The sequence below is a fragment of the Phascolarctos cinereus genome, unplaced genomic scaffold (assembly GCF_003287225.1).
Source record: "Phascolarctos cinereus isolate Bilbo 61053 unplaced genomic scaffold, phaCin_HiC Scaffold_726;HRSCAF=1367, whole genome shotgun sequence".
Classification (NCBI taxonomy): Eukaryota; Metazoa; Chordata; class Mammalia; order Diprotodontia; family Phascolarctidae; genus Phascolarctos; species Phascolarctos cinereus.
This window is the reverse complement of record NW_027556098.1, coordinates 23,551,763-23,577,014: the sequence shown is the minus strand read 5'-3', so window position 1 is coordinate 23,577,014 and position 25,252 is coordinate 23,551,763.

The window sequence follows — 25,252 nt, the reverse complement described above, 5'->3', positions numbered from 1 at the left end:
TATATATGTGTGTATATATATATATATATACATACATATATATATATACATACATATATATATATACATACATATATATATATATATATATATATATATATATATATATATATATATATATATATTTCTACCTAGTGTTCCTGAATAGGAGCATTTTGCAAACCTTAAAGTACTTTTTACATGCCTACAGTTATCATTGTTATTGTCATCATCATCATTATTAATATTAGTCTCAGGGGTCTTCCCACTAGATATTTTATAGGATCATTGGTTGATAGCCCCTCCTGACTTTCTGGCTATGTGTCAGTCTTTCTTCCAAACTAGAGTAGAATAGCCCAAAAACCACAAGTGAGCCATTCATTAAGAAGCAACAACATATTTTGACATTCCAGACTGCTTCCTGTGTTCCTTCTATTAAAAAAAAAGTGTCTCAAAATCCTTCCTTGATTTAGAAATAGGAGATATTTCAGAGCATTATTCTTCACTGAATATCAGAAGATGTAGCTTTATTAGTCCCATTAGGTTCTTTTCTTTTATCATTAGTGAACAGAATTAAAAAATGAGACTAACAGTGGTATAGAATCACAGTCCCATATGGTGTTGGGGATAAGGAGGGAGGTGTGCATTTGAGGGTGAGGGCGGGGAGGGGCAGATGGGATAAAAAACAGCAGCAACAACAATGACAGCTTTCTTATAACAGATTAATTAAAGACTTTTCTCAGCCGTAAGGGAGCTGGATGTACAAGAAGGCTCAAAACCAGGGTTGTCCTTGTAATAGGATTATTCCACTAAAATTCCCTGATGCCTCATTTGTTTCTTTTTCTAGGGGATGAGGGGAAGAAAAATTGAGCTTGCAAGCAAGGGAAAGGCTATAGAATATAGAATAATACCCAGAGCCAGGACATGTGGTGTAATGGGAAAAGTACCAGAGTTAGAATTAGAAGACCTAAATTGGAGTTCTACATTTGCCACCAACAGTGTGGCCTTAGTCAAGTAATCTTACCTTTTTGGATCTCAATTTCTTTATCTGTAAAATGGGGGAATTGGTCTAGATGTTCTCTAAGGTCTGTCTCTGCTTTAATATTTCATGACTTTAATGTAACTGTGATTTGAGAGTCACCAAGATATCATCATAGCTTCAAATCAATCTGTCAGTAGCCTTCTTTTTTTAATGATTACAAGGAATCATGATCCAAAGGTGGTGGGAACCAATAAAGGAAAGAGCATAACCTTTCTACAATTTTGCCACACTCTCTTGGACCCATTCTTTTGCCCTGTGGAAGCCCCCAGACTCACGGACTATTTCTCACTTTGGAATCAACCCAGCTAAAAGCTGTTCCATCGGATTGATTTACTAATTATAGGCCAAAAAGTGTTAGAAGACATGATGAGTTCAGTGGGAGAGAAAGAAGGTAGACTTTTGAGAAATCATAAAAGAAAGTTCTTGGTGACAGCAAGAGGAGGGAAGAAAAGAATGATGAATGAAGGACTTCCATGATGGACACATTGTGTTCGTGAACTTCAACAGATTGATGTTCATTTTTGGCTTCATACTGTTGCACATGATATTTACTGTTCTTCATTGTGTTCTCTATCCAAACCTTAGCTTTGTTTCAAGACCTAAGCAAGTCTCACATTCTCCATAAAGCCCGACCAGCCTGCTTTAACCAGCTTCAGTCCTGAAATTCTATAGCACCTGGAGACTCCATTTTGCACTTAGCCACATGGTGATTTGTTTGATGAATTTATATTCTATCTCTCCAAGTAGATGCTAAGTTCCTTGAAGGCAGAAACTGTGTTTATACTTCATTTGCATTCCTACCATGTGTTCAATAAATAAATATGCCTATTAACTCAATAGTAAGGTAAACTTGGTCAGTTAAAAACTTTTTTTGAAATGCTTCACTCATTTTTTTTCTATTTTATTTCTATGTGCAGGCCCTTCATAATTATGATCATAGGCATAGAACTGAAAAAGACCTTAGAGGTCTCAACACTTTCACTTTGCAGATGAGGAAACTGAGTCCCAGAGAAGTTAACTGACTTATCAGAGTCACACAATTAGTAATTGTCTGAGGCAAGATTCAAACTCAAAGTCCAGCAGTTTGTCAGAGGTGCCATCTAGTAGAAATCTTTCCTTTTAAAATAGTATAGTTTTGTAGAATCTTTACCATGGCTATAGGGTGGAGAATTTTTCAGTCTTAGCAGTTCCCAAAGACCATCCTAAGTTGGAAGGGTTGAGATCTACATGGGTGGAGGGAATACTGATGAAATTACAGACAGTTGAAGTATTAAAGTATAGATTATTTATAGCTTAAGTGAGCTTAAACATCCTACCATTTATCCTCTTTTATTTTTGTGTTTTACTGCCATTTCTACATTCTTGCCTCCATCCATTGACTTTTACCAATTTTACATTCATCCCCAAACTCATATATTTCCATCTTATTGTTTTTATTTCCCCTGAAGTGCCACATCTCACAGCTTATTCAATTCTTTCAACCACATTGACATCCAGCTGTGTCTGCTGCTGCTTAATTCACATTGTTTTTGTGCATTGCCCAAGATAGAGTCCATCCAGCCTTTGTCTTATTCTCAACTGCTTCTGACTGTGCTTCAAATCTATTCTTCCATTCAAGTCACAATTTTTCCACAATACTTTTTGTTTCCAGTTTTGTGCTTTACGCTTCTTCTGTCATTTTCCATTTAAAGTTAGCTTTTTCATTTTTAATGTCAAAAATTGTGGACAGTATGGACATCTGATGCTCAGTTTGCCTTGATATTATTTGACCTAAAATTTTAAAAGATGCAGTGTGTTGCTTCTGCTTTTTTCCCCCCTAAGTCCAGAGAGTTAATTCTCTTCTTGCTCATACTTTTGTGAGGGTATAAGAATTATTCTTGATGCCAAGTATGATTCAGTCAGTCAAAAAGCATTTATTAAGTACTTACTATATTCTAGGAATTGTAATAAGAGCTGGAAATATGAAGAAAGGTAAAAATCAGTCCCTTCCTTCAAGAATCTCACATCCTAATGGGAGAAATAACAAGTAAATAAGAATGTTTAAGATTATGTATAAAGTAGGTAGAAGGGATCTCAGAGGAGAAGGCACTAACAGCTATGGGAATCAGAGAAACACCTCCTGCAGAGACTTGAGCTCAGTCTTAGAAGAAGCCAGGAAAACTAAGCGAAGGTAAGTGCAGAGCATTGCATTGTAGGCATGGAGGATAGCCAGTGCAAAGGTATAGAGACAGACGATAGTGTTCAAGAACAGCATATAGCTGGATTGCAGCATACATGGAAGGCAGTAAAGTATAAAGAGACTTGAAAGGTGGGTAAGGGCCAGGCTATAAAGAACTTTAAATGAGAGAAGATTTTCTATTTGATTAATTCAATGTCTTGCCATCCTGTTTGGTGATTCCATGAATATCTTATTTTGATCTTCTACGTGCTATACATAACCTGCTTTCTCATGCCCGTTGATCATGGTCAAATATATACCTACCTACCTACATACATATGTATGTGTGTATATAATGTGTATTGTATATACAAATATGTATATATATAGACACATTTGTGTCTATACATACACATATGGTTTATGCACATATGTATGCATGAAACAAACCCTGGAAATTATGCATGCATTTATCTAAATTCATTCTAATAGCTATTACACTGTAGTCATTCAAATAAAATCCCTTAAAAAACTCTGAAAATTTCTCTTTTTTCCATTGCAGCCATTTTCAGGTAACAAAAATAACAACAAAGTGCTAGCTGCTGCAGCCACTGAACTCAAGCTCCAATTTGATTATTATAAGCAACAAGATGAGAAGATTTTCAAACAGCTCTGAGAGGAGGAAAGGATTTTTGAAAAACTCCTCAGGGAGTCTTATTCTATATTTTCAGAGGTAAACACCCCATTGAGGTAATATTTTAGTCCAAATGCAACTCCTGAAAATGGCTCAGATTTTATTTTTGTCATTACTCATTTCTAAAGAAAGGGTACTCATAGAGCTTTTCTGGGGAAATGTCCTGTTTTCTGCTGAAAAAAATTCCTGCTCTGGGAGCCTGTAGCTTTTGAGTGCCGGGATGACAGGATGACTACAACCAATGCTAATTGTTTGATATGGCAAAGTCACTTACAATCCTTAAGTGGAAAGCTAACATTGACCTACCTCATTTTATCAAAAGGCACAATGGAGAGTAATTCATTCTCTTGGGGGGTAAGTATTTAAGTTAATAAAATTTTGTGTCAGTGGTATTGATATTTTAAGAAAAGTTTCTTAGGAAATTCTGCTTGCTTCTGGCTTTTGGCCATCCTTTCATCTAGCCAGATATCATGTAAGATGTGATTATTATCGACTCCTCTGGCAGAGATAGTCCTGTTGGTTTGGACAATTATGAAGATGGGACTGTGGGTGTGGGAGTGTAGGACATACTGACTCACCTTCTTGCCCAGGAAGAAACATAATTCAGACCTTCCAGCTCATGAACAGAAGAGCTGAATCCGTCATCCTATTAGCCGGAGGGTTTTATTTGTTTGTTTGTTTGTTTTTAAATGTCATTGGGAATAGGCAGCACATTTTGCAAGAGGAAAAATTCCAGTCATTGAGCAAATGACATACCCATAAGGGCAAAGCTGTAGAACAAAAGCACTGAGATAGAGTCCCAGTTCGCCTAAATCCCAAATTTAATATTATCACCAGCAGATCAAGCTACCTTTTGATACTGAAAAATCATACAGATTGGTGAGAGATGATATGTACTAATGGCTTTTGAGCAGGGTTTGGTTAACAGCCTGAGACATAGATTAGGGAGCAGGCCTGAGAGGAGGAAAGAGGAGAAAGTGAGAGGGAGACAGTGACAGACAGAAACAAAGAGACAGAGACGGAAAGGCAGAGAGTGAGACAGAGACAGAGATATGAGAGAGAGAGAGAGAAAGAGAGAAAGAGAAAGAAAGAATAAGGGTGACTACTGGAGAACAGGGTCAGGGAGGAACTAGAGAGGAATTCTTCAACCTGAGACCTAGAAATGGGATAGGGATTAAATCATGGATCAGGCAACCAGTTTAGGGACCAGGTTTCAAGTGAATCAGAGGGTATGTCTGTTCATCTCATATGGAACAAATACAGAATAAGATTCTAGGACTCCATTGCTTCTCCCTGTACAATAAAATTGACCCCCTCAAATCACACTTTACTAAGAAGCTAGGTAGAAGCAGAAATGACTGCTGTCTTCCTCTCGATTCTCTGGAGAAACTCACACTTTGAGTATAGTAAGGGACTATGTAGTCTAACTTTGAGAGGCAGCATAGACCAGTAGATAGGGAACCGGACTTAGCATTAGAAAAATCTGAATTAATTCCTGCCTCAGAAAATTATTAGCTATGTGACCATGGTTAAATCAATTAATCTCTCTGTGCCTCATTTTCTTTTTCGATAAAATGAAGGGGTTGGATTCCGTGGCCATCTAAGGTGACTTCAAGCTCAGTCTAAATCTACAATACAAAGTCTACTATTTAATTTAAATAATAGGAGATAGAGACAGAAAGAACTTGTGATTTTATTGATATGGCAAACTCCTTCTACTAATGCACCTTTTCTATAAGTTAGCATCTTAACAATTGCCAAGAGCACTGAGAAGTTAAATAATTTGCCCAGGTTACACAATCAGTATGTTTTAGTGTCTCTGAGTCTCACTCTTATCCACTACTTTACATTGCCTCTGATAATTTTAATAATAATCTAAGAAAAACACATTTGGGAAAATAGATACATAATGTCTGCTGGTTTACATATATGGACAAACATTTTAGTTACATATTCTATCATAGATAGAATACATAATTAATTCCTAAACCAGTCATGCTTTTACATAGTATATTATTTATTACAATAGACTATTTACTTTTATCTTCAGTTAGCAATGGATATCTGAGAGTTAATTATAGTCCCAAGTAATTTTATTCTCTAATCAGTATTATTTTTAACAATAAGGACTTCTATGCTTGAAGTCATGATAAAATAAAATGAATGGTTTTTTTTAATGAGTTGGGGGAGGGGAAGTAGGAAAGAAAGAATTTGAAACTGAAAATAAGAAATGACAAAGCATTTATGTCCTTCTCCCTGCAAATAAAGGTGTTTCTCCTAACTCCTTTTCTTGAATATATCCAACACAATTTTCAGTGATTCAAATAAGGCTTCCAAGTTCATTTGTAAAGCTGTTTACATTTTAACCTGCTTAATTATTGGGGAAATGCCTAGCTAACACACCTACATTTTCCTTCTTTGGTTTCCCTCATTTGCCTTTTGAATGCTTGACAAATATTTTTTTCTTTTCTTCTTATTCACTGAAAGTCATACCCCAATGACTAGGGCTGCACGTTGTGAGATGAATGGCAAGTGGCAGCTTGCTCCCCCAAACTTGTGAAAAGATGTCTTTAAGAAGGACATCTAAAATCACACTGGCTGCCAGTTTGTTTCTGTCATATTGTCACAATGAATCTGAGATTTCTTTGCGGTCATTTTCCCCACAGGTCTAATTCAGTTCTGCAGCTTTCCCACTTTATTCCCAAGAGTGTCTGTTGTGATTCTGTTTATTTTCTCCCAGAGGTATTTGCTTGCATTTTCTAGATGAAGCCTTCCTGTTCATCCTCTTTTGCACACATTTCTTAACCTTCAGGATATCCTTCACAAGTTTTTAATTTTTTTGGGAGGGGGGGATAAGCAGGGTTCTGAAATTCTTGTTGTATTGATAAATAACCCAATAATCTAATTGGATTTTTAAAATTTGATTTTTATTGGCTCTAATCGTTAATTTCCTGCTATTTTAAAGTTTCATAGAGGTTCTTTCCCTAGAATGTTACTAAAAATGTTAAATAAAATTAGTTTAAACACCACTACAAGCCCTGACACTAGCCAATTTTTAAAAATTATCTGTCACGTATTTATTTAGCTCAAGTCGTTCTATTTTGGATTGAACTTTCAAATGAATTCGTAACATCTTATATCAGGTCTTACTGAATGTTAATATGTCATTTTAAGAATGTTAAAAAGAAAAATATTCTGGAAGAAAATATTTTATTTTCATTCCAATTTTTAAATTATTATCCTAATCAGTCTAAATTATCATCTGGGGTAAAAGTTCTGCAGTACAACCCCAAATATGAGAACCTAACATTCCTACTGTCATTATAAGTAATTTGTTTTGACTTAATAAGATGGCTAGATCCTTTCAAAATATTTCCTTCAATTTTCTGTTATTTTCTTTTGACACCTTTATCAGGCAAATGGAACTGAAAATGATGGTAAGCACTTCACATATTTGTTTCTCACAGATGACTGTGTTGCATTTAGAAGTGGTGGCCTAGCACTCTAAGAAAAACCAGAGCAGCTGCAGAAGGTTTCTAAGCTAATCCACTTAGAGATAAACCTTGGTTAAAGCAAAGCAGATCCAAAATGAGCAGTCATAAAGGCACCATTTATAGGTTGATAGCTCATAGATCAAGGCATTAGTGAAACCCATGCACCTTTGTTACCAGCTGTGGCAAAATGGTAGGATAGTCAGTGAATGAATCAAAAGATACAAAACCAACTGAATGAATTTTTTTGTATTATTATATAATATTGTTTAATGAAGTGGTGTCTGTGAAGATAATGCAGAAATATCTAACTCTACAGTGCTTTAGACAAAACTTAGAGAGCAGAAACTTATTGGCACCTGTCACATAATGGAAAGGGTGTTGTGCAAAGCCTTTCTTTAGGACTGAATGACATGTGAAGAATTCTACAGAAGATTGGGGATATATTGGATGCACCATTGCACATGAAAAGATACTGAGTGGATATTAGAAAAAGAGTTTTAGACAGTAACTGAACAACTTCATTGATAGATAAGATTCCATAGGACCATAATTAACTGAACAACAGGCTGAGTACTTTCACATGAGGCAATGGTTTAGCTAGTTTGACAAGGATGGAAATGGTAAGCCTAAGATGGTTGATTTGGTGTTGGAAAGACTTATGCTTGCATCATTATGAGATGGAAGATTTGCAAACAGAGAGAAATTCCATTCATTTTTTTTCAGGGATAGGGAAAATTGGAAATCATTTTCACACAATATTGTTGCTCAGAAAAATGTTCCTAGTTTTAAAAAAATGTTTGAGACCAATATGCTCCAGCTTGAAATGTTTTTGCTTCTTTTCTTAAGGCTGTGCTTGCCTGCAGAATCTGCCATAGCAAGATATCCTGCCAATTTCATACCAGCAAAAAGTGGTCAGGTTTATCCAACATCACTTTCCTAAGCCACTTATCATCTTGGTATTATTATAGGTGTGTTTTCATGTGAATGATCATTCACTTTTTTTTTTTTAAGGATTGAAGATACATTTATCCAATCTGATTCTCTCTTCTACTCATGGATAGCTGCCTACTGTAAGGTTATGTAAGGCTGTAATAACCATCCTGAGAGTGTTATGAGCTGGGAAAACAATGCAGGTCTTTCATTCTCCCTCTAAAAGAATCACTAAAGGGGGTTTGGTCAATTTGTGTTGGAGGTATGGCAAGCCAGAGCATCTGGGAGCACAGTTGCCATGATTTTCTTGTCTGTCTTCTTTAGCGTCCGACTGTGAAATAACCTGTATTCAGCGCCCACTGTGTGCAAGGGAATAGCCAGGTAGAATGTGATCACACCCTCCTAACTTCCTATTGTGCATCCATAACAGAGGCCTCTTGCTGGCTGCTTGCCAGAGACTGTCTCAAGTCAGGGCAGCCAGCTGGCTCAAGGGAAGAATTACTGAGAGGATAACACAGCTCTCCTATCACCTTTGGATAAACCATTGAGCGTAGAAAGAGTGCCCTGGTGAATGATAAAGGTTGCCTAAATCTTGTATAAACAAATTCTTTCCTTTCATGTGCAGGGGTGGACTTCTAGCAATATCTTTTTAATTTTTTCTCCTAGCAGACAAGGATGTTGGTTCTTCCTGAAATTCTCCTCCTGCAATCCAAAATATGTAGATATTTTAGAAAGTTACTCCCCTCCACTTCACTCCTAACCTCAGGCCACCCTTGAAAGAATATTTGAAAAAGCTCTTATTAAACACTTTCTATATGCAAAGCACCATGTTAAGTGCTGGGGATCCGAATAGAAAATTCTGTAAGAGTATGTTTTCAAAGAGCTTACATTCTAATAGGTGGAGGCAATACATCTAGGAGGTTCCAACTGCCAATCAATTAGAAAGACTCAATGGTCTTTCAGGTACAGCAACAAGGTTGATGGTAATGCATTTTCTTTAATGTCATTTTCATTAATAAAATCATATCCATGTGGGATGTTGAGCCATTAGACTTTATCAAGGATTTTGGGGGGAGAACTTTCTTTTTTGGATCATTGGCTGCTGAAGAGGTAGGGGCTGAAGCACCTACAGAAGTAGTTCCCAGGTGACGTCTCCACAAGTTGCTTCTTTGAAAAACACAGGAGGGTGGAGGGGTTGTGGTTGCTATTCCCGGGGCTATTCAGCTTACCTGGCTAATAGTGGCCATTGGTCAGCAACCTGTTATTAATGATAGTAATGCCACTTAACCCCTATCTCCACAGAGGTTGGTTGATTCCCTGGATGATGGTTGGGGTGGGGTGTTTTCTGAAGCAGGGAAGCCATCCCAGAAGGAAATGCTTTTCTTGGGCACAGGGTCCTGTGCTGTCTCCACTCGGGTTTGAGGAAATGAGGTGGTCCACATGGAGGCAGTGGTTTGACCAACCTGTCTCCCCTTTGTCAGGCTAGCTTGCTTTGTCCCCTTTCCACAGAGGTAGTTTCCCTTAGATGATGGCCTCAGGGGTGGGTGGGAAGCACTCATCTTGTGATCAATCCCACGCAGACTTCACAATACCCTGATGCTTGAGATTCTCCCCAAATCAACCACTGATTTTATATTTCTTTTTTGTTGGGGTGGTGGTAGTCTTCAAGTCAGCTAATAAACATTTATTAGGTATGTACTAAGTGTCCAGGTACTGCGCTAAATCCTGGTGACTTACCTACAAAAAAGAGAAAGATAGCTTCTACCTTTAAGTAACTTACAATCTAAGATAATGAACAAAAGGAAGCTGAAAAGCAGGGAATGGTGGGGAAGGGGGAGAAGGTACCCTGGGAATGTGGGAGCAGAGCAGGAGAGCAGCCTCATAGGAGATAAGGTGATGATAGTGACTTTCCCCATACTCCTATACATCAAAACCATTCATAAGCATCACTCCCTATTAGCTCCAAGATAGGCCTTAAATAGTTGTTATTGTCAAGGTTGCTCTTCTCTAAAAGACAAATATATTTTCACTTGATCAGTTACAAATTATTTCCTAGTATTCCTTCCTCCCCTGTTTGCAATGGTAGGGCTACTTTGGCCATGGAACATGTTATACGTTGTCGGACATAACTGATGTACTAATTAAAGTTTTGCTGAACTGATTTTTTTTCCTGTTTCTTTTTTGATTGTCATTACAAGGGATGGCTCCCTGGGGGAGGGGAAAGGGGAGAATATATAGTGTCTCAAAAGACTTAGTACAGTTTTAAGCATTAAACTTTTAATAGTTTAAAACCACACTAAGACTTTTGGGATTCCTTGTATTATTCAGAAATGAAGTTCTGTTCAAAGCAAACAATATCAATTAAAATAATATTAAAAATTAAAATTTTTTTCTCATTTCCCATGACTCAGAATGATTAAGCAAATTGCATCAGTAACTCCCATAAAAGCCAAAACACATTCACTAGAGCATTACAGGTAGATACTATATAGCCAGTCTTCAATGTATTTGTACCTCAAATATCTTGTTTTCCATAGGTGTAAGAACAAAACTGAAATCAAAAGAAAGATCTGAGTATTCAGAGTTGGTATTTCTTTCTCTGTTCCTCACTTATCTTGTACCAAATATGAATTTGTGAAGGTTTAACTTATCCAAGGATTTCTTATCTTGCATTCTACAAACTGACTCATACATCTGGTCTTTTAAGGATTTCTTTTAACTCCCCGCTCCCTCCCCTTTCCTCTGTTATCCCAATAAAGTTGGAATGGAAGAGACTTCTTTCTTATCATCACATGTATACTTCATTAACAGCTCTGTTGTAGCCTGTTATTTTCTGAATAGTTTATACTACACCATTAATTTTGTAATTTTTTTCCCTCTGAAATAGGGACATTTTATTTGATAACATGCCTTTTTGGTTGAAAATTAGTTTGACACCAATTTAGGAAAGAATTATGTCAAATCAAAAATTGCATTTAGTTGTACAGATTTGGTACAGCTATGTGTATGCTATAAACACAATGTTTATTTTGGGGTTGGGACTCAAGAAAGACGAAGATTGTAGAAAATTAAACACGGTGGATAATTTGCATTTGTGTGTTTCTTTAGAAAGAGTGGCTCATAATTATGGTATTTCATGTTACCTTGCATGAAATTAAAGTTAAAATTATGCCTGTAACACTTATCGTTCCTGAAAAAGAGAAAAGTGGCAGCTGCCAAATGCTACTTTTGTTTTGTATAGAAAAGAAATGTTATTGTACAGTAGCATTGACTATTTTCTTAACATGAGCAGCATTATCTGCAGAATTATGTCTGCTTATAAAAAGAGGGTTCCAGATATTTATTTCAAAGACCATTATTTAATATGAATTATAAAACTATTTCCCAGTAGTACTACATGGTTTAATTAAGTGGTGATGAAAACCTAACCTTCTGATACACAAATATCATCCTTCAGATCACAGGACCCCAGTGGCCATCCATCTAGCACAGCCCATTCATTTTACAAATGAGGTAACTGAGGCCCAGGGAGGTAGAGTGATTTGACAAGGTCACACAGAAAGCAATTAACAGAGACAGGTTTTGAACCAATATTTATGTTAGATATGAGTCAAAAGTGTATTCTTTTGTGTATTATGAAATAATGGTGTATATAAAACACTCATTTAAGTAAATAATATCTGCATTGTAATGTTTACAAAATTTACTTATTGAAATACGTGGAAATGCAGAAAAAATCTTAGAAAAGATCTAATATCCATACTGGAGGGGAAAAAATATTACTTAGACTATGAAATGCAAGTCGATAGGAAGCTCATTGAATTAGCCTATTTGTCTATCTATTAGACAAACGTCTCAGATGGATGATGACCTGAACCCAAAGTTGACCGCGACAAGGAACTTGCTTTGGATTGAGTTTGGGGAATTTCACAGTGTTTTCAAATACCTCACTGGGAAACAAACAAACAAACTTGTACTTAACACAAAAATTCCTCTGGGGATGCTATATGACTGTAATTCATGGAATTCTACAACCATGGAAGAATAAAAAATAGCAAGTTACCCAGTGACAAGGGAATGATGCAAGTTGGTAGTAGCATGTTACCAGTGATGCCCCCCCCCCTTAAGAAGTGGTGTCAAAAATATCATCAAGAATTTATGCCTGGAAAAGGCGATGGACTACACATATACAGAGAATAAGGGATAAGCAAAAAGAGACTAGAGACAACTTGTGCCTGGCTGGCACATTGGGACTGTCAGCTACAAAAAGAACCAAAGGAAGGCCTTCCAAGTATTGTATGGATCCTTTACTTATAAAAATGAGATTACTTATCTAAGAGACTTCCTCAAAAAGTTGAATATTCAATATTTGTTTATAGGGTTCCTAGAAAAATGTGTTTCCCATACTGCATTTTTAATGTATGAAATCTTATTATCATCAGTCACCGGTTTCTACCAGGAAATTACACTTTTTTTTTTCTTTTCAGTAGTAATCATTTAACTACTTTAAATGGACAATTCTACACATGTAGATTCATAGATACAGAGTTAAAACAAAGTTGGAGGCCATCGTGCCCCAACCCTCTTTATTTTACAGAGAGGGAAACTGACACCTAGAGAGCTTAATTACTTTGCCTAAGGTCATTCAGATAAGTGTCAGAGGCAGAATTGGAATCCAGGTCCCCTAATTCCATGGCTAGTGTTCTTTCTATAATGTCAGAGTGCCTTCCTATTAATCTATTTAGCTATAATTATGCAAGAAAATTTTTGCCTTTGTTGACTAGTCACTGAACCTTAAAAAAACCTCACTTATTAATTTATATGTAAATCTTGTGACTGAGATGCCCAGAGGTAAGGTTTACTTACCAAATAGTAATAAAGATCTTCATCTGGAGATGCTTTTGTAAAATAAAAAAAAAAACAAACTCCCTACTTTTGTGGCATTCCTTGAACAATAGCTGATATTTCCACAAGAAAGTTTTTCAAAATAATCTACATTAATTATCTCAGTTGAACTTCAAAACCACCATGTTTGCACAGTAAGTAGAAGAGACAGGATTCTCACCAATGTATTGCCAGATTTGAAGGCCAGAGATATTTCCTCTATCCTACCCATAAAACACCATTCCCAAAGCAGTTGACAGCTATGAAAAAAAGACAAGTTCAGTGAACTCAATTCTTTCTTTTTGTTACCAAACTGCATTACTCCTGAAAAGGGTGCAAATAACATGGAAAAACTTGTGTTCCTAGATCTCTGTTGGAAACATAGGATCATGAACTTGGGGAGTAGTGCAGAGAGATGGAGACTGAAAGTGTCAAAGCTAACCCAGTGTAGAAGCAATGAACATTTTTTTTTGGCAATAGGTTATCTTTGTGACTGCAATCTTGAACAAATCACAATTGTCTTGGAAATTAACGAACTTGCTTCTGCCTGCACTTAATTGAGGAGGGGGGCAGAAATGGGGATATCCAGAGATATAGCTCACCTTACACTCTATTGATTTAGATCAAGACTTCTGTTGAGGTCACAATGTCCTCTCCCCAAATCATTGATATACAATTAACTGTACATGTCTTTTGACCCAGTAATATCACTGCTAGTCATACACTCTAATTATTTTTTTATTTTTTTATTTTTAGGCAATTGGGGTTAAGTAACTTGCGCAGGGTCACACAGCTAGTAAGTGTAAGTGTTTGGTGTGAGGTTGGATTTGAACTCAGGTCCTCCTGACTTCAGGGCCGGTGCTCTATCCACTATGCCACCTAGCTGCCCCAGTCATATACTCTGTAGAGGTCACAGGCAGAGGTAAAGTTTCTGTAAATATAAAAATATTTATAACAGCACTTTTTGTGATAGCAAAGAATTAAAAAGTAAGTGAGTGCCCATCAACTGGAGATGGCTACATACATTTTGGTACAGGAATATAATGGAATATTGTTGCACTTTGAGAAACAAGTATCAGGGTTTGCTGAAATTCTAGAAGACTTGAGTGAGCTGATATTGAGAAGACCAGAACGATTTATGTGATGACTACAATAATGTACAGGAAAATAACATTAAAAGACTTCAGAATTCTGAACAATGAAGTTACCAATCATGATTGGAGAGGACTGATGAAGCATTTTCAGCTCTTGGTAGATGATAGTGAACTATGAGTACAGAATGAGACATACGGTTATATGTGGCCCTCATGTTGATATGTTTTGATTAATTATACTTTGCTACAAAGGATGGATCTATGGGGTCTGTTGGAAGTGATTTGAATACGAAAAAAAGAGCATCAATAAAACATTTTTATATGATCGATGTAGTCAAGATAAACAAATTCTCACATCAGCCATGTCCAAAAATATGTCTCATTTTACAATTTTTAATGGGGATGGAGAGTGGGGAGAAGAGAAATTAAATGGCTGTTAATTGAAAAGAAATTATTGATATGATGGGAATACCTGTCTGATGCTGGAGTAATAAATTTGGAAAAGACGCAATAGGGTGTAGTTCGTGGTATGATAGATCTGGATTCAGGAAGACCGGTGTATATAGCCCTGGACTTGGAATGAGAATCCAGTTTCAGACACTTATAATAATCTGTGTGACCCTGTGCATGTCACTTAACTTCAGTATCATCTTCTGTAAAATGGGAATAGCAATCACACCTACTTTATAGGATTATTGTGTCAAGCACTCTGTAGGCCTCAAATCCATGTATAAATGTAAGCAACTGTTATCTTAATTTATCTAGCCTAATCCCCTCTTCTGAAAGATAATTTTAAAAATTCACGTGTATAAGCATGTTATAGCTTATAAAGCACTTTCCTTACATCAACCCTCGGTAAGAAAGATAGGTAACAGGCGTCTTGGCTCAAATCCCATCTTCCGCAGCAGCAGGCCTTTCTTTGATTTTCCCAGCTGCCAGTGCTCTCCTCTCTTAGTTTTCCTGGCTTCTTTAAGACTCAGATCGAATCTCTGCAGGAGGTATGTCTTTGATTGCCCCAGCTGTTACTGCCTTCCCCTCTGAAATTAACCTCCCAACTACTCCATATGTCTTGTATGCATTTATATTCATACATCGTCTCCCTCTCTAGAGTAGAGTGCCTTGAGGCCAAGCTCTGTTTTCTTCCTTTCTTTGTCTCCACAATGCTTCTCACCATGCCTGACACACAGAAGGAGCTTAATTAGAACTTTTTTCATGGCTTAGTTGATTATTCCTTATTTTGCATAGGAAGCAAAGAGAACTAGTGAATAAATGACTTGCCTACGGTCACACAATTAGTTACTGAGCTCAGATTGGAACAGAAAAGTCTTGCTCCCCAGTCTAAGACTCTTTCTCCTCCACCATACTGCTCTATGGTGACTAGCCTGGTAGGTGAGCTTTATGATCTCAAGTCATATTGCAGCAAACTCAAAGTCATGAAAATCATGTTCTGTTGTTTTCGAACAGTTTGGAATTTAAGATTGAGGGTCAAAAGTTTCACATACTATTGTTCCCTGAAGTTCCATATTCCTCTGGTTCTGCACCTTTCAGAGGTTACCAACATCAAAGTGCAAACTAAACTAAAACTAAAATATTATGCCAGGACACATTATTGTTACTGAGTTTTAGTCTCAGGGTATTTGAATATATTAGTATGTTAATATTGCTCACAATGTCAAGTAGTATGTGGGTATAAGAGATAAAGAGTGACAGAAAAAAAAGACAAAAGGACAGAAAGATGGACAGAAAAAGACAGTCAAAGGAGAGATTGAGCAGTAGATTTGCCAGTAGATGGAGTGCGCAAAGAATAGCTGCCATACTATAGGGGAGCACCACTGCTGTGAACTTGGTGGGCTCAGTTATTCTTTTCTTTTTTTGCTTTTTGGTGAGGCAATCAGGGTTAAGTGACTTGCCCAGGGTCACACAGCTAGTAAGTGTCAAGTGTCTGAGGCCTGATTTTGGTCTTTCCATCTCCAAGGCTGGAGCTCTATCCACTGTGTCACCTAGCTGCCCCTCAGTTATTTTTTTTTCTAACTAGACCCATGCACTTAAAAACCAGAGTTCTCCAAATTATGGTAGCCAAATTTCAGTTATGACATGAAATTATTCCTACCTATCACTCTAGAATTAGACCTCCATACTACCTATTATCAATTACATGTTTGTATCCATTCATTACACATGAAGTTAACTCTGAATGGTATTTTATCTATCAAGTCAATATCAAGGTAATTTAAATGACAGCCACACATTTCAACATTTGGTCAAATCTATCTACTTCTATTCTAGTCATGTATGTTATTATGAATTCAAGATAATGTTGATTAGATAATGAATCTAATCTAGCAGATGGAAAAATCAGACTTTATCAGCAGTTTTGCATGGAGACTATTGCAGCCTGTTATCATGTATGAGTTTGTCCAACTCATGAAAAATCCATAAAGAACAATACAGAGCAGAGGGATTAGTCAAAATCTTTGCCCACTGCACAATACAGATCTTTTAATGAACACAGGCTAGGAGGGTATTGCTTGTCCGTATCCCTACCAAGATTGGGAATGGGAGAGTGGAACTAGAAAGGGGGACCATGGTGAGGAGACTCTATGGGTAGCAGCTGTGTATGATTGTACTTTGTGATTCTGGAGAGCCTTGAGATGATACAGAGAGATGGTGATCACTGCTAAAAAGCAAGAAGTATGATCCTGCTCCCCACCTCCACCTCTCACCCCTGAAATATTGGTGTTGTAGAGCAAACCTATTGGCCAGGTTCTAGTTACCTTTCTGCCATGTAAACAAAGGAAAGGGGCAGGTGGGAATCAATATAGTTAAAGTCATCATTATCTGCATTCTTTCTGGATCATCTAAATCAGGGGTGGGGAACTTGTGGCCCTTTAGGTCCTCAAGTGCAGCCTTTTGATTGAATCCAAACTTCACAAAACAAATCCTAAATTTGTATGGCCCCAAGGCCACAGGCTCCCCACACCTGATCTAAATCAAATAGCAGGAGTAGGGGGAGGAAAAGGGGAATGTTGCTCTGGCCTGAATTGTTTAGAAAATGGCTTCAAATCTACACTTTATGTATTCTGATTTGGAATTTTTTGAATTTTTAATCTATTTCAAATTGGATGTCCCATAGGCATCTCAAATTAGACATGTCCAAAACAGAACCCTCTGCCCCCACCCCATCCCCTAGTAAGAAACCCTAATGCAAAACAACAAAAACAAAACTAATTTATTGCATGGATAGAGCAGCAGCCCTAGAGTCAGGAGGACCTGAGTTCAAATCTGACCTCAGATACTTACTAGTTGTGTGACTCTGGGCAAGTCCCTTAATCCTGATTGCCTCGAAAAACAAAAAGACCAAACACCCCTCATCCCCCACAATTTATTCCTTTTTTGAAAGGGAGCAGGACACACTGGACTTGGAGTTAGGAAGTCCTGGGTTCAAATACTGCCTCTGATACTTAACTAGTTCTATGACCCTGGTAGAGTCATTTAGCCACTTTCTGTCTCAGTTGTTCTATCTGTGAATGAGTTGGACTTGACAGCCTTTAAGATCCATTTCAGCTCTACATCTATGGTCTTATGATAAATTTATGTTAATGGAACCACTATCCTTTCAGTCACTCAGTTTCACAACTCAGAATCACCCTTGCCTCCTCACTTTCCCCATGGTCTTCATGTCCAAACAGTTGCTAAATCTTATAGATTCTGGCAAGAATATGCAGGAGCCAAGAACCTATTTTTACATTTTCAGCATGAGCATTTATACCCCCAAAATCATCAGTCTACAAATCTGGGGTTGATTTGATGTTTTATTGATTGTTTAGACTTCAGAAAGTGTTAATAATTCAAATTAAACTTAAAAGTGAGTGTGCATTCTTTTTTCCCCCTAGAGAGTCCAGTTGTTAAACATGTACCAGGATACCCTTGTATTAATTTATAAACATTGCTCGAGCTCAGCAGGAGTGTAGTAGGAGGTTTAGGGAATAAAGTCATCACCAAAGTGGAGGCCTGGTGATTACAGGATAATAATAATAATAATAATAATAATAATAATAACAATTATTACTATTATTAATACAATAATAACTGGTATTTATATTGTGCTTGAAGATTTGCAGTCTTTACATCTGTTATCTCATACAAGATGTGGTCCATGATCACCGTCCCTGACCTTCACTCTTTCATTATTTAAAAAAAAAGAGTAGTTTCTTCTACTTTCTTCCACCAACATATCCTCAATCTCCCAACTTCTAGAAGAAATGTTTTTTTTCTTCAAGATCAATGAATGATGGCTTAATTCCAAAGCTAAAGTTTTATTTTATTTTTTAAAAATTATCATTACTCATCCTCATTGAGTTTTTGGTGGCATTTTGTACTATTGACTACCCTCTTTCCCATGTAATTTCTCCTCCCATGGCTATTGTGATTCTGTTTTCTACTGATCTACTCCTACCTGTCTTCATCACACTCCTTTTCCGCTTATTCATCTTCTTCCTCTCATCCAATAAATGCGGATGTCCCTACAGTTCTGCCCTTCACCTTTTTTATTTCTATTTCTTTAATTATTGCATATGATTTTATGATTTCATTTATCATCTCCATTCAAGTAATTCCCATATCTACATATTGAGTTTCATTCTCCTGCTGATTGTTGCTAGTTTTGCATTTCCAAATGCCTGCCAGATATTTCCATTCATTTGGATGTCCCCCCAGCATCTCAAATTCAATACATCCAAAACTAAATGTATCATCTTTTCTCTTAAATGTCTTCTCACTTCCAACACCCTTATTTCTTTTGATAGCACCATCATCTTCTACAAAATTCAGACTTGAAACCTAGAAGTCACCTTTGACTTTTCTGTCTCCCTTAACTCCTACAGCCAAACAACTGTCAAGTTTGCTTGATGTTGAGTCTGATGATTCATATCTCTTGCAACTTTTCCCTTCTTTCTACTTATGCTATTCTCACAATGTGATTCCTTTAACCTAGCCTATTGCAATCTCTTCCAATTTCTTCTCCTGCCTCCAATCTATTCATCACAACTTCCAAAATAATCTTCCTAACTTACTGTTCTGACAGAGCAGAACATTCTGAGCTCATATTGGTCTGATCAGTCACAGTTGGACATACTGAAACTTGACTCTAACATAGTGATGTTAGAACAACAACCACTTCTCTGCGTAAAAAAATATCCTCACTGTTATTTTTAGTATTTGTGGGTTCAAATGTAAATTCCTTGGGCCAACATATAAAGCCTTTCACAATCTGACTATAACCTATATTTCCACCTTTATTTGGATAAGTGCTACTTCAGTCACTCTGTGTCCCAGCCAACATGAATTTCTAGCTTCATTGTTCCTGTCCTGCTCTTTCCTTCCCCTGTACACTTTGTTCAATATCTTCCTAGTCCCTCCCCATCTCTGACTCTTGAAATTGTTCCCTTCTGAGTTCAACACTGAGCTCAACAACCCAAGCGCTGCCCTCTCCCTGAAGCCTTCTCAATCTTTCCAGCTAAAATCTCTTCAAGATGTTCATAGCACTTTGTTTGAACCTCTCAGAATCACAGCATTTCAGAGTCACAAGAGGCATCAGAAGTCATGCAATTCAACCCATATCTCTAAAAGGGATGCCTGTGGAAACACCTGACATGGTGTTTCCTCCGTGGAAGACCTCCAGTGAGAAGAATCCAAGATCCCTCAAGGTAGTCCATTCCATTTTTGTATAGCTCTAAATGTTAGGAACAAGTCCACATTTTCCTCTTTGTAACTTCTATCAATTGTTTTTAGTTCTGAGGTCAATTAGAACAAGTCTAATTCTGTTTCCCCATGATAGCCTTCCAAATTCTTATTGGAGTGTGACCCCCTCCCCAAATCTTCCACTTTCCAGGATGAACATTCCCAGTTCCTTCAACTGATCCTTATTTGATACAGACAAAATGCCATTCACTATAATTCTGGTTGCCATCCTTTGGACATTCTACAACTTATAAGTGTCCTTTATAAAACTGTCCTTTGTCAATTTTGGTCTTATAAAATTTAAAAGTTTTTGCACAAACAAATCTAATGCAATTGAATTTAAATAAGAAACAGGTGCCTGGTGAAAAAAAAATTTTTATAACAAGTGTCTCTGACAAAAGTCTCAAGATCAAGCTATGTATGGAGCTGATTAAGTTTGGTAGGAATGAGAGCCATTACTCAGTCAATAAATGGTCAAAGAATATGAACAAGTTTTCCAAAAAAGAAAACCAAGATGAAAAAATATCCCAACACAATAATTATTACAGAAATGAACATTTACAGCAACTGAGATTCTATTTCACACCCAACATATTGGCAAAGGTGAGAAAAGGAAAATTATAAGTGTTGGAGGGGCTGTGGGAAAACAGTCACAGTGGCTGAAGCCATCATTTGATGTAGCCATTCTGGAAAGAAATTTGGAACTACGATTCAAAAATTATTAAACTATGCATACCACTTGGCTTAGTTATACTACTATTATGCAAAAGAGATTGAAGAAAGAGAAAAAGGATCTATTTGTACAAATTTATTTATAGGCTATTTTCATAATAGTCCCAAATTGGAAACTAAGGAGGTGCCACCTATAGGGGAATGGCTAAACAAATTATGGAATATAAATGCAATGAAATATTATTGTGTCACAAGACATTACAAGATGGACAGTTTAATAGGAAACTGGGGACAAACATTATGAACTAATGTATGGTGTAGTCAGCAAGACTAGAACAATTTATATAATGACAGAAACATTATTGAGAGAAACAACTTTGAAACACTTCAGAACTCTGATCAATTCAACGATAAACTCCAAGTCTGGAAGACTGAATATGAAACATTCCACCATACTCCTGCAACAGAGATGATGAACTTAAAATCCAGAGACATGTATTTTTAAATATGGCCAATATGATTGATACAGCAATACTACTACTAGATCTGTATCCCTAAGAGATCATAAGAAAGAGAAAAGGACCCACATGTACAAAAATATTTATAGCAGCTCTTTTTGTGGTGGCAAAGAACTGGAAATTGAGGGGCTGCCCATCAATTGGGGAATGGCTAAACAAGTTGTGGTATATGAATATAATGGAATAATATTGTTCCATAAGAAATGATGAAAAACCTGGAAAGACTTATATGAACTGATTGATGCTGAGGGAATTGAGCAGAACCAGGAGAACATTGTACACAGTAACAGCAACATTGTGCAATGACCAACTTTGATAGACTTAGCTCTTCTCATCAATGCAATGATCTAAGACAATTTCGAAAGACTCATGATGGAAAATGCTATACACATCCAGAGAAAGAACTATGGAGTCTGAATGCAGATTGAAGTGTATTGTGTTCTCTTTTTTGTGTATTTTTTCTTTCTCGTGATTTTCGCCTTTTGTTCTGATTCTTCTTTCATGATGTGACTAATATGGAAATATGTTTAATATGATTGTACAAGTATACCTATGTCATATTGCATGTGGTCTTGGGGAGGGGGAAGAGGAGGGAGGAGAAGGAGGGGTAAATTTTGGAACTCAAAATCTTATAAAAATGAATATTGAAAACTAAAAATAAATAAATAAATTTAAATTTTTTTAAAAAATATGGCCAATATGAGAATTTGTTTTGCTGGACCCTATATTTGTTATGAGGGTTTTATTTCTGAATTAAAAAATTGTCCAATGGAAGGACAGTAGGGAGGAGAGAATAAGTGGTTGTAAGATAAATAATTTTAATTAATTAACAGATTACATATCACATTTGTAAAGCTGTGATGCCCAGAATTGGACACAATATTTCAGTCATTGTCTGAGGAAGGCAGAATTTAGCAGGACCATTGCCACCTTGTCTCTGGAAACCAAGTTTCTCTCTTATTTTCCTTATCACTGTTCTGCTTTGAATCATACTTATTTATATGAATCATACTAATTTATATGCCCATCTCATTCCACATGAAGTCATAAACCCCAAAAGGACAGAAACAATGATATGTATATCAATGTCCTCCATACCTAAACAGTACCTTCTTCATTCATACTGGATACTTAGTAACTATTTGTTTAAACTAGCAGATATCTATCCAAGAACAAAGTTCAAGTTAGAATTTAACAATGAAGTTAATTAAAGAACACTCATTGATTTTTAAAAGTGAGATGAAAATAAAAGTTCTTTAAGTTTATAATAAAATTAATAAAATAGTTTCACAAATTTAAATGTGTGACTTCACTAATTTGTTGTTGTTGAGCCAAATTTTATGAATGCAATTATTATTGATGTATAGGTGTGACAAATACTTGTCTGTCTGTCTGTCTGTCTATTTATCTATCTATATCTTCCAGTGGTTCAAATCTAATCCCCTTTGGTGCACCTTTGTTTCATCTAGAGAGTTGAGGACAACCAGAGGCATAGGATCATAGATTTTGAACTGGAAGAGTCCTCAAAGGTCTTCTAGCCCAACCTACTCATTTTACAGATGAGAAAATTGATTGTCATATAGGTTAAGTGATTTGTCCCGGGTCACACAGGTAGTATAGAGGCTGAGTCAGGATTTGCACTCAGGTCCTCTTATTCCAAATCTAGCACTCATTCCACTGTACTGTTCATTTTATTTACTGAGAGAATTCAGGTTAAACTACCAGAGGACTTAGGATAAAATGATTATTCACAGAGAGACAGTGGGGCTGAAAATGTATTAGAGGCTAATTTCTAGAAAGCCTGTATTTTATTGTCTTAAAAGCATCTCTCTTCTCTTCTTTGTCATTAACATTGCCTATGCCATACTTACAAATTTAGCCCTATGCAATGTATCATTTAAATGCTCTCTTATTGAATCAAGGAGTGTTAGAACTGGAAGAATTCTTAGAAAACATGTATTCTAATATCGTTATTTTACAGAAGAGAAAACTGAAGAACTGAAGTGAATTGCTCAAGATGACACAGTTAATGAGAGGCAAAACCAGGATTTAAACCTGTGCCTTGATTCTCTTTCCAGTGCTGGCCACTCTATGCTGATTTAAGAGATTCATTCACAAGAGATTTCTTTTCTTTCTTTCTTTCTTTCTTTCTTTCTTTCTTTCTTTCTTTCTTTCTTTCTTTCTTTCTTTCTTTCTTTCGCTAGGCAATGGGATTAAGTGACTTGCCCAGGGTCACACAGCTAGTGTCAAGTGTCTGAGGCTGGATTTGAACTCAGGTCCTCCTGACTCCAGGGCCAGTGCTCTATTTACTGTGCCACCTACCTGTCCCAGATTTCTTTTATTCTTAAACTACAAAATAGTTATAAGTAATATAACAATAATAATAATCTCAATCTACATAGTACTTTATAATTTACATTTATCATTGTTTTGTTTTAGAATCTAAGGAATTTTAACTACTGAAACTAAAATGTATTTGCTACATATCTATGAGATAGAAGATATTTATTAATATAAAAACTAAATACTACATCTGGTTCCTGGCATGATGAAATGGACATATATGCTCTGTGAGGCACATAGATAAACTGATACCTCCCTTTCCATGATAATTTTTCCTTTGAGAAATATCCCTGCTTGGCTTAGAGAGATGCTTACCTTCACACTAGTAATGTGAGGCAGCAGAAGAAAAGCTTGATGATCAAACCCCCATTTATCCCATGGTTGACCAGAAGGCTTGACGAGAGAACTACCAGTAGAGTATGCTAATACCCAATTCTGTCAGTTATGTTCCTACCCACATTGTCCTTTGGAACTTTGCAGGGCTCTTCCAGAATGTGAGACTCCCTGTACTCCTTGCATAAAACAAGAGTGAACCTCTCTCAGTTTGTCCCAAAAAAGGACAAGAGGTTATATGGACCCTTATGACAGCCCCTACCTCTAAGTATCATGAAACTTCCCACCTGGACAGTGTAGGCTAATAGGTCAATATTTCAGATTTACTTAGGATTAAATGCCCCAGATAAGAGCCTTGGGGATTGCAGCACCCCTAGACCACTGATCCTTCTGTAGCCATTATCCTAGAAAGTAAACCCTGTGAAGATACAACCTGGCTTCTTTGGGGGCTATAGCCTTAGCTACTGAAGACTCAGAACATTTTCTTCACCTAAGTCCTTGGCAATATCAAATAGCTCAACATCAGAAACTAATATGATTTTATCAGTGGAAATGACATGAAATACGATGTGTTATCATCTGCTTTGTCACTGTGCCCTAAGGATCATGGGATCTTTCCATTTTGCTGTCAAAGTCTTCTACGTGCAGTTTCTCCATTAAAATGTGAACTCTCAGACTGCAGAAAATATCTCATTTTTCTATTTGTATCTCCAGCACTTAGCATAGTGCTTTTCACCTAAGAATTACTGATCTTTGAATTTAATAAATGCTTTTTTAATTCATTGCTTGTTCAAAATCTAAAAATAAATTTATATAGAGCTTTAAGATTTGGAAAGTGTTTTACAAATGTTATTTTACTTTATCCTCACCTATCAGATGGGTGTTATTATTATATTTCCATTTAATAGATGAGGAAACTGAGGCAAATGGGAATTGAGTGATGTGCCCAGGGTCACACAGTTATTGTCCGTGACTGGATTTGAAGTGAGGTCTTCTTGACTTTAGCTCAGGCACCAGTGTGCTACCCAGCTGCCTCTACTGATCTTAGTCCTGAATGCTCTTCCTTTGGACTAATTTTGGAGGTGAAAGGGAGAATGAGGTGCTTCTAGGGCTCCAAATCTATGCTATTTGTAGCTTTAAATGATGGACATTTGAAATTCCTCCTTTTATCCCCTCTGCCCAACTACATACATTCTAGATAACAACTTATCTGAAGAGAGCCAGGAGAAGGGCAAAATCAGGAGAACAGAGTCACTGATTCTGCTTCCCTCTTCAGGGTATGCTTTTAGGAGGGTACACTGACTTCCTTATGAGGATTGGCAGGAAGTGCTGCTTCTCCTTTTCAGGTACTAGATGAACTGAAAATAATAAT